Source organism: Aquarana catesbeiana, linkage group LG01 (genome assembly GCF_042186555.1).
Source record: "Aquarana catesbeiana isolate 2022-GZ linkage group LG01, ASM4218655v1, whole genome shotgun sequence".
In the NCBI taxonomy this organism is placed as follows: domain Eukaryota; kingdom Metazoa; phylum Chordata; class Amphibia; order Anura; family Ranidae; genus Aquarana; species Aquarana catesbeiana.
Genome location: NC_133324.1, coordinates 901,739,633 through 901,750,594, shown reverse-complemented (window position 1 = coordinate 901,750,594; position 10,962 = coordinate 901,739,633). Strand labels below are relative to the sequence as shown.

General features: G+C 46.4%; 1 long non-coding RNA gene across 1 annotated transcript; it reads right to left on the bottom strand.

Moving 5' to 3' along the window:
- Positions 1–787: 787 nt before the first annotated feature.
- Positions 788–9,261, bottom strand: LOC141119182 (uncharacterized). The gene is made up of 3 exons (XR_012238535.1): positions 9,181–9,261; positions 1,612–1,746; positions 788–1,524 (listed from the first exon to the last, which is right to left on the bottom strand). It is a non-coding gene; the product is annotated as an uncharacterized lncRNA (long non-coding RNA).
- Between the last annotated feature and the right edge of the window lie 1,701 nt (positions 9,262–10,962).

The following is a 10,962-nucleotide window of genomic DNA, read 5'->3' as shown; positions in this document are numbered from 1 at the left end:
TTGGACTTGCCAGCTCCAGAGGACAATGTGGAAGGACTCTCATTCGCGTTCGTTGCTGATGAAGCATTTGCGCTGGGGGACCACCTTATGCGGCCATTCCCTATGAGGACCCTCACCCCGGAACAGAGGGTTTTTAATTACTGGCTGGCCAGAGCCCGAAGAGTGGTGGAGAACACATTTGGAATCCTGGCCAGCCGGTTCCGCCTATTTCTGACACCTATCCATATGGCGGAGTATAAACTTAATCATATAATCATGGCGTGCTGTATTCTCCATAACTTTTTACGGAACCATTGGCCGACTATGCTGGCTCAGTTGGGCCTGAGGCCGGAGTGATACCTGAAACAACACTGATGGTGCTTGAAAGCGGCCGTCCTGGCTTGCCCTCCCTGAGTGCCCGTGATGTCCGGTTACGATACCTGGAGTTCTTTGCGGGTAGGGGGGCCATCAATATGCTTTCAAATTTGTGAAGCCTTTTTCAAATAAAAAAGCAAAAAAAAGAAATTCTTTGTGGACATTTATTGCTTGTGTTTGTTTTAGCTGACCCTGACAGAAATGTGTTGAGTCCAGAAAATGGCGTGATTGTGTAACCTTATACAAAGCACTGTTGGGTGTTATTTACTAAAGGCAAAGACACTTTTCACTACAAGTGCACTTGCAACTGCACTGAAACTGCACTTGTAATGCAAAGAGGATTTGCCCTTAAGAAATAACCCCCATTTTCATAGAAAACACCAATTACATCACCAACAAAGTGTTTTATTAGCATTGACACAATAATCCACACATTCTTGCTTAACAATCTCTTTATTACCTGCACAATCACATGTGCATTTCGAAAGGGTTTTTCTAACAAACCCACATGTTTGTTGTTTTTCAATTTTTGGGGTAGCATTATAATCCAGATAAAGGTCAATTTATTTAAGATAAAACAGGCATGTGTAAAACCAACTAGAAAGACACAAATCTTGAACTTACAAAGTTCACATTTGGTAGAACTTGAAGGCAATATCAGACATGAGTATTTAAGAACTGTGTTTGATATTGCGTTCAGATGGGGTGAAGTCACCCCAGGAAAAGGCAAATTTGGAAGATGCACACAAATTTACCAATGTCAACATGTGCGACCTGCCATCACGGGGGATCAAGGGACGTGTTTTGGGGGAGAAACCCCTTCCTCTCAGCTACTTTATTATTGAGGAAGGGGTTGCAACCCCAAAAAGCGTCCATTGATCTCCCATGATGGCAGATAGCACATGTTGGCACACTGTGCATCCTACAAATTAGGCTTTTCTACAAATCTTGCAAACATTTTGAACATTGGAGCACACCAAAAAACCAAGGGATTGGGAGGGGTTTTAAACTCGCCCCAAAACATCAATGATGTTCTTATTTTTTTGGATAACATCATTGATGTTTTTCTTTAGGTTTTCCAATTGTAAATTACACCCCATGATCTCCCCCCGATCAGGATCTGGGCATTTTCTGATGTGAAAGGATCTGGATCCCCAACATCACGATCACCTAAAAAGAGATAAACCAAACAAAAACAGGTATCAAAAATATGCCGGCATCCATCTCTTACCTGAGCCTGTGGTCGCAGACACTCACCTGTTGTGGTGACTAGTTCCACCACGTCTTCTTCATCCTCCTGCACTTCTTGGTTTGGGGGAATTTCCCCTTCTTCCAGAGGTGGGGGGTCTCTGGTCTCCTCGGATGAGGGGTGTCCTCCGAGTCTTTTTTCCCCTATGTAAAACACAAATGCTATACTTATCACACAGTGATTTGATGGCAGAACTATAAATAGGAAACATTGCTTGGAAGTGGGGTACAATTGTCTATTTTGGCCAAGTGCAAAAATGTAGCGTTTTCAGTGTCCTTTGTCAAGCTTCAATACTTTACCTGTTTGGTAAAAGCTTCACAGATGGAGACCCCCCATAGTATACACTGGAGCACCTGTGTGACCCCCTAATAAAAATGGTGTTCTTGTGTCCCACACTAGTGCTCCAGTGTCCAGATGTGAAAGCAGCTGCTGAGTGTCCTCTCCTTACACAGAATCAAGTTTGCATTTCATTCTAGTAACAAAGCCATCTACACAACCAAAATAGTTTCTGACAGTAGGGCGTAAAAATCTCCTTCTGGATCAGGACGTTTCCGGCTCCGGGCTTTCCTCCTCCTCCTCCTCCTCGTTGCTATAATTAGCACGATCCTGCTGTGTATCCACCATGTGCTCTTCCCCCACTGCGCAGAACGAAAAGGGGCGGGGAATAGACTAGAAAGAACGTCAGGGGTAGGCGGAGTTACACGCATGCGCAGCGTGTATAAAGTGTAACACGCGTGCGTATTACGTACGATCTGTGAGCGGAGGAAGGAGCATTGAAAGCGCCGATCGTGATAACGAAGGTAAGATCTAAACTTGGGCCTATACTGCTTCGAAATTGAAGCCTAGATTTTAACAAGATTAGGAGAGTTTGGCCTGACCTTAGGGTTTGTCTTGTGTTGTGTCTTGCAGAGAAAATGGATGGCTTCAATGACCACAACTTCCTCCCCCCGTTCATAGACAAATACCGGGAGCTGCCCTGTCTGTGGCAGGTGAGACATCCTCATTATAATAATAAACAAAAGAGGCAGGCAGCGCTGGAGAAACTGCTGGAGTTGGTGAAGCCGGTGGTCCCCACAGCAACCATCCCCTATTTAAAAACCAAAATTGGTGGCCTGAGGAGCACTTATCTTAGGGAGCGCAAGAAGGTCACAGATTCCCAGAGGTCCGGAGCTGCAGCAGATGACGTTTATGTCCCCAGGCTGTGGTACTATGAGAGACTGCGGTTTCTGTCAGACCACACTGAAGTCAGTGAATCCCTCTCCACTCTTCCTTCCACTCTTCCTTCCACCCCAGCTGAGGCTTCCGATGTCCAACCTGGGCCTTCCAGCCAGGAAGAAGTGGAGGAGCCCAGCTGGAGTCAGGTATAGCATTCTTCTACAGATTTCTGGTCAATAAATAAATTATGTTTACTAGATGTTAGTATTGATCACTAATTGCTGATTGCAGAAAGTTTTTTACATATCAATAGACAGTAGTGGGCAAAAATAATTGGGACAAAAATGAAAAATGCTGGGCTCAGAATGCTAGTCTGTTATATTTGGGAACATTCAAGTTGCAACAGTCAGAAGGTGAAAATTGAGTGTGATTGATGAATAAAATACTAAAACTATGTCCCTTTTTCATACACAGGAAGACCTCAGCCAGGAGGAGGTTGTGGAATGTGGCAGTCAGGAGGAGGCGGGGATTAGTGGCAGCCAGGAGGAGGCGGGGCTAAGTGTCAGCCAAGAGAAGCCTGGGACCAGTCGCAGCCTGACCGAATCGCAGGTTCCTCCCCTCCGCCTTCCATATAAAAGAGCGAGGAAGATGACTCCCATGCAGGATTCTGCGCTCAGGCTCATTCAGGAGGCTTCTGCATCCCTCCGAGCCTTACCCACTCCTGAAGAGTCCTTTGCCTGTATGGCTGCCACAAAACTGCAGGGCATGCAGGAGGGTCAACGCAAGCTGTGTGAGGACCTGCTTTATAAAGTCCTAAGTAAGGGGGTGAGTGGGGAACTAACACCCAAGACTGACGTGATTGAGTTGGACCATCCTCCTCCTCCTCCTGCTGCCACAACTCCACCACCACAGCCACAGCATGGAAGGAAGCGTGGAAAGAAGAATAGAGAGTGATTGCCCTGGGTTCAGTCTGGTCTGACAAAAGCTGCAGTCTCTTGTATGACCACAGCCTGGGGACATGTATGTCATCTGCTGCTTTCCGGATCTCTGGGACTTCTGGACCAGGCTGCCCTCCCTTAGATAAGGACTCCTCAGGCCACCAATTTTGCGTGAAAATTATTGATGTGTGCCATGGGGGTCCAAGGCTTCACCCATTTCTGCTGTTTCTCCAGCGTTGCCTCCCTCTTTGTTTAGTTGTGACCCCTTAATAAAAGTTGTTTATTTGGGAAATTATACTCTCCTGTGTGTTTTCATCCAAAAAGGACAGTTTGTTGGTGATGATTCAGGTACATTTCTAACATAAAATGTGAAATTAACAAGGGACAACAACACCAATCTCCTACAGATTAAATAGAACAACATATTAATGGTGTTGTGGTAACTTGACCCAAAAAACACACACAAAAATTTTCACGAGTACAAATAAAAATCCCAAAAACCAAAAATACGCCTTGAAAAAAATACAAACCCTAAACAAATTAATCGGCCTTAAAAACCAAAAAAAAAAAAAAAAAAAAAATAATAATTATGTCAGATGTGACAAATCAAAATATATCAAAATATATTGAGGGAATCCCGAAAAATAGTAAAGAAATTAGTTTGTGAGAAGTGTGTGTGAATATGAGCAGCAAAACTACTTAATTCTTGTCCCATTATAAAGAAGAAGAAGAGAGTGCGCTGTATTAAACCATTTTTAACATTGCAGCGTGACGAAAGTGCTGTATCCATTGCGAACGCTCATTTTACCTGACCGACCTGTTCCGTGTCGGAATTTCTTCTGAGCATGCGTGGCACTTTGTGCGTCGGAACAGGCCACACACGGTTGGAATTGACACGATCGGATTTTGTTTTCGGAAAATTTTATCTCCCGCTCTCAAACTTTGTGTGTCGGAAAATCCGATGGAAAATGTCCGATGGAGCCCACACACGGTCGGAATTTCCGACAACACGCTCCGATCGGACATTTTCCATCGGAAAATCCGACTGTGTGTACGGGGCAATAGTCGTGCACTCCACAAATCTGGCCTTTATGGAAGAGTGGCAAGAAGAAAACCATTGTTGAAAGAAAGCCTTAAGAAGTCCTGTTTGCAGTTTGCAATGCAGTTTGCGAAGCCATGTGGGGGACACAGCAAACATTTGAAAGAAGGTGCTCTGGTCAGATGAGACCAAAATTCAACTTTTTGGCCTAAAAGCAAAATGCTATGTGTGGGGGAAAACTAACACTGCACATCACCCTGAACATACCATGCCCATCGTGAAACATGTTGGTGGCAGCATCATGTGGTGGGGATGCTTTTCTTCAGCAGGGACAAGGAAGCTTGTCATAGTTGATGGCTAGATGAATGGAGCCAAATACAGGGCAATCTTAAATTAAACCCTGTTAAGAGTCTGCAAAAGACTTGAGATTGGGGTGGAGGTTCACCTTCCAGAAGGAGAGCGACTTACCTCTGCCGGGTTAGCCCCCCATATCAAATTTTTTGAAAAAATCTTATGCAGTTTGTTAGATCTTTGTTAGATCAGGTTAGATCATCCATTGTTTGCGTAAGATCCCACACAGAAGAAGCAATATTAACAGTTATTTGCTGAGGGGGCTAACCCATCATCAGCCCCCCCTTATCAAAAAATTGACCAAACAGTTAGCTATTTTGGAAGCTATTTGGATCCGGTAAGATCAAGTGGTTTTAACGTTAGATCTCACATAAAAAGAGACTTAAGTGATTAATGAGGGGTGGGGTGCCCCTCCCTTATCAAATTTACTGGCCAAAAATCATTCAGGCTAATAGATATTCGTTAAGATCAAGTGGTTTTAACGTTAGATCTCACATAATTTCAGAGATATTCCACATAAAAATAGAGATATTAGGTGGTGGTACATAAGGATGAGATTAGATCTCACACAATTAGAGACTTATTAAGTGATTAACCACTTAAGCCCCGGACCATTTGGCTGGCAAAAGACCAGAGCACTTTTTGTGATTCGGCACTGCGTCACTTTAACTGACAATTGCGCGGTCGTGCGACGTGGCTCCCAAACAAAATTGACGTCCTTTTTTTTTCCCACAAATAGAGCTTTCTTTTGGTGGTATTTGATCACCTCTGCGGTTTTTATTTTTTGCGCTATAAACAAAAAAATAGCGACAATTTAGAAAAAACGCATTATTTTTTACTTTTTGCTATAATACATATCCCCAAAAAATATATAAAAAACATTTTTTTTCCTCAGTTTAGGCCGATACGTATTCTTCTACATATTTCTGTTAAAAAAAAATCGCAATAAGCGTTTATTGTTTGGTTTGCGCAAAATTTATAGCGTCTACAAAATAGGGGATAGTTTTATGGCATTTTTATTAATAATTTTTTTTTTTACTAGTAATGGTGGCGATCAGCGATTTTTTTTTTTTTTTTATCGTGACTGCGACACATGGAGGACACATCGGACAATTTTGACACATTTTTGGGACCATTGGCATTAATACATTGATCATCAATGCTGAAAAATTGCACTGATTACTGTAAAAAATGTCACTGGCAGTGAAGGGGTTAACCACTAGGTGGCGCTGTAGGGGTTAAGTGTGTCCTAGGGAGTGATTCTAACTGTGGGGGGGGGCTGTGTGTGACACATCACTGATCACCGCTCCCGATTACAGGGAGCGTGATCAGTGAGAGTGTCATTGGGCAGTATATCCATACTAGTGTCTATATCGGAGCTGATAATGAGCATTTTCACGTGTACCAGTGAGGAGCGCCATTGAGCATACCGAGGTATGCTGAAACTATGTGGGATATTAAATGACAGGTGTGTCCAAGCCCAGCAAAGCCTGAAGCACAGTGCCAGAAGCCAGAGGGAAACTTCGGAGGGCCCTGGTGAAGGAGCTAACCGGGAGCCCATCTACGGTAGCTGGCTCCAAAACCAATGACGCAAAGAGACAGCAGCGGAAGTCCAAACACTTGCAGAGGGCCCCCCATTGTTGCCTCCAAGCAACCCAGTGTCCCATTTTCCTTTGCTGCCAGGCATCGGAGAGTCAATGCACACCAGACTCCCAGAACTTAGACTTAAGCCCGATAAGAATCTCCGCAAGAGAGGAGCGCAGATACAAACCACCGAGCAGGCCAGGGCCACCACTTCCTCCATGCTCCCTGACAAGCTGGTGGGACCTTCGCCTGTTGTTCCCATCCAAGTAAAGGGAGGCTACACCAAGGCCCTTCTGGATATTGGAGCTTAAGTGACCCTTCTTTACAGCAGAGGCGTAACTAGAATCTTCAGGGCCCCGATGCAAGAAACCATGAAGGGCCCCCCTGACTCCCGGACAGGGCTCTTTTCTCCGAGCCCGATGGCGGAACACCAGGGCCCGGTCGCAAGTGAGTGGCTGCATGTAAAGGAATCGATTCTCCCCCCCCCCTTCTCCTCCTCTCCACCCCACAGGCATTCAGGAGCTGCAGGAGGAAAATGGAGAGATGGGTTCCTCTATGTCGGTGTTTCTCAATCTTTTTCAAGTCAGGGCACCCTTGAAGTGGCTGCACTGCAACCACCCTGCAACTGTGTGCATTCCATGCAGTTGCAGCATAATGATGATGCATTTAAGGGGTTAAAACAGGCGGTCAGGAGGAAACATATTGCCTCTTTACCAGCTGTCAAATGCCTCTGAAAAGCGATCTGAGCATGGATCACTTTTCAGAGGAACAGCATTTTTTTTTGCTGGTACTATGAACAAGCAAAAAAAAAAAAAAAAAATCGGTTCTAATGGGACACATATAAGGGGTCTGGATTAAAAGCGCATACATAAAATGTGCATATATACATGTAAACACACATACATACACACACACACACACATATATAAATGCACACATGCACACACACATAAACCAGTGGCAGATAGTGCTCAAAATTTTTTGGGGGGTGCAAGCAAACTGAAAAATTCTTTAAAAAAAAAACGCATCAATTGCAGCCTCACTGTGCTCATCAAACGCAGCCACTGTGCACATTAATTGCCACCACTGTGCACATCAATCGCCACCACTGTGCCCATCAATCGCCACCACTGTGCCCTCAAAAGCAGTCACTGTGCCCATCAATTGCCATCCCTGTGCCCTCAAATGCAGTCACTGTGCCCATCAAACGCAGCCACTGTGCCCATCAATTGTCACCCCTGTGCCCTCAAACGCAGTCACTCTGCCCATCAAACGCAGCCACTGTGCCCATCAATTGTCACCCCTGTGCCCTCAAACGCAGTCACTCTGCCCATCAAACGCAGCCACTGTGCCCATCAATTGCCACCACTGTGCCTATAAAACGCAGCCACGGTGCCCATCAAACGCAGCCACTGTGCCCTGAAACGCAGCCACTGTGCCATCAAATGCTGCCACTGTGACCCCCCTGCCCGCTCGCAGTCTGCCTGGCACTTACCCTGTCTCGGTGGGGCAGCGGGTGACGTCGACGAGCGGGGTCCTCCATGCGTCTCCTCCCATCCTCTCCTCCTGATAGGCATCCAATAGCCGCGCCTGTCGTTTCAGCCAATCAGGTGACGGGTAACAGACCCAAGCACCTGATTGGTGGAGAGGTGGTTCAGTGTTAGACCCCATTCACACAGGGGCAACACGACTTGCAGGTCGCCTCAGCGAGGCGACCTGCAAATGACTGCCCGGGCGACTTGCAAAACGACTTCTGTATAGAAGTCTATGCAAGTCGCCCCCGAAGTCGTACAGGAACCTTTTTCTAAGTCGGAGCGACTTGAACGGTTCCATAGCACAGAACGGGAGGCGACTTGTCAGGCGACTAGGTCGCCTGACAAGTCGTCCCTGTGTAAATGGGCTCTTAGGAAAGCGAATATTTATTCACTTTTCTAACACACCTGGGTGGACTGTGAGCGCCAAGCATGGCACTCGCAGTTCACCTATTTTGAAGCCTATTAGTGCTTTAAAAACACCCCCGCCGGTGTAATTCAGGCGCCCGGCATCCAAAAAGGGGCCAGGTGTCTGAATAGGGGGGCAGTGACGGCCATAGATAGATTCACGCTATGCATGAATCTATCTATTTGTTATAGAGGGGTGCCTGGAGAGAGGGGGCGGCGCCCATATGGACACACCACCACTGAACACATACACATACATGCACACACACATGCACATATACATACATGCTCACACACACACATATACATACATGCTCACACACACATATACATACATGCTCACACACACATATACATACATGATCACACACACACATATACATACATGATCACACACACATATATACATACATGCTCACACACACATATATACATACATGCTCACACACATACATATACATACATGCTCACACACATATACATACATCCTCACACACACGCACATACACACACACATACATACATACACATAAACACACATACAGTAGATAAAAAACGGCAGACCTTTACCTTAGCTCTTCCTGCCGGGTACTGCACTGTAGGGGGAGACAAAGAGCACAGCACACACTGCTTTCACTTTGTAATCAGTGTGATCAGCTCCCTTCACAGTGCCGAATACAGTTCGGCTTAGGATCGGGGAGCTATCAAAGTACTGTATACAGGGGGCCCTCAAGGGCCCCCTGCAGCAAGGGGCCTGGTCGCCATGGCAACCTCAGCGACCCCTATAATTCCGCCACTGCTTTACAGAGACTTCAAGCACCTACCATTGCAGAAGCTGGAAGAGCTGGAGATATGGGGCATTGTGACTCAGAACTTCCCCTATGATGGCTATCTACCAGTCAAGCTGACCTTCGATCCCTCCATGGCTGGGAAAGCCGAGACTTTTACACTCTGGCAGTGGTCTGTCTTCGCCCACCAGGGGCCAGTAAAAGATCTCTCATCATAGGGACCAATACTGACCTTGTCAGAAGGCTGTTGATACCTCTTGTTCTGGAGCCGGGCACTTCAATTAAAAGTGTGCACCCCATGCTGAGAAAAGCCTGCCAGTGCCTGGTACATAAACAGAAGGCCCCAGCTGAAGGAGTGGGAAAGATCTGGTGCTTGGACCGGTGTGTGAAAGTGTTACAGCCTGGTAAAGTGGCCTGCTTAGAAGCATCTGTCAAGCTAAATTGGAAGCAACCAGGCCCTTTCATTGTCTTTGAAGGTTGGACTTGATGGACTTGTGTCTTTTTTTTTCAACCTCACCTACTATGTAACTGTAAGACATGGGAGTGGAGATAATTCCCGAGGTGGTTTCAACCAAAGGGTTGCAAAGAAGTCACGTGTCACGAACAGGTGTGACCAGATTGTGTGGACTGCAAAGAGGAAACCAAAACGCATGTAAAGTGAAATAAGAATAATGTTTATTTAAGATAAGTAATATAAATAAACAAAACACCCCAAATACAAATAGTGCTCAACCAACCGACAGAAACCCACAGACAACAGATAATATATACAGCAAGGGCCAATACCGGAATCACAGATGTCAGCCAGGCCAGGGTCATACACAGCAGGTAAGCAGGAACAAGGGATATACCAAAAACATAAACGTAGCCAAGCCAAGGTCATACACAGGAGGTCAGCAACTGAACAAGGGCAGGTTGGGAAAGGGAGATAATGGATGGGATAGGATACAGGCTCAGGAACAGGTTCAGGGTCCGATACAGGTCTACAGGATAACAGGTAAGGGCGCAAGGAAGAAAGATACCAAGGCAAGCATATGAGGGCTTGCCGGGTATTTATAGGACTGACTATAATTGACCTCATGTCACAGCTGATCGCAGAGTGTGCTGTTTGCTCCACATTGCCGGAGTGCACTCGCTGGTGGACACCGGTACTACGGCCCAAGGATGCAACAGTGCCACCAGCAGGAGAGACCTCTTACTGCAGGTCCCAGGTGTTGGAAGACACCCGCTGGTGGACACTGGTACTGCGATCCAAGAGGCCGATAGCGCCACCAACGGGTAAACCCTCTCATGACAGTACCCCCCCTAAAGGAGCGGCCTCCGGACGCTCTAACAAGGTGCAATTGTCCAAAGTTCATGGCCTCCAACCGAACAGATGAGGGCACATCAGGCTGGGCATCGGGTACATCAAACTGGACAGTGGGTACTTCTGAGAAGACAGCGGGCACATCCGAGATGACAGCGGGCACATCCGAGATGACAGCGGGCAGGAATACACCAAGCTGGGCAGCGGGCACTTTGAGCTGGGCAGCAGGCACATCAGGCTGGGCAGCAGGCACGGGCA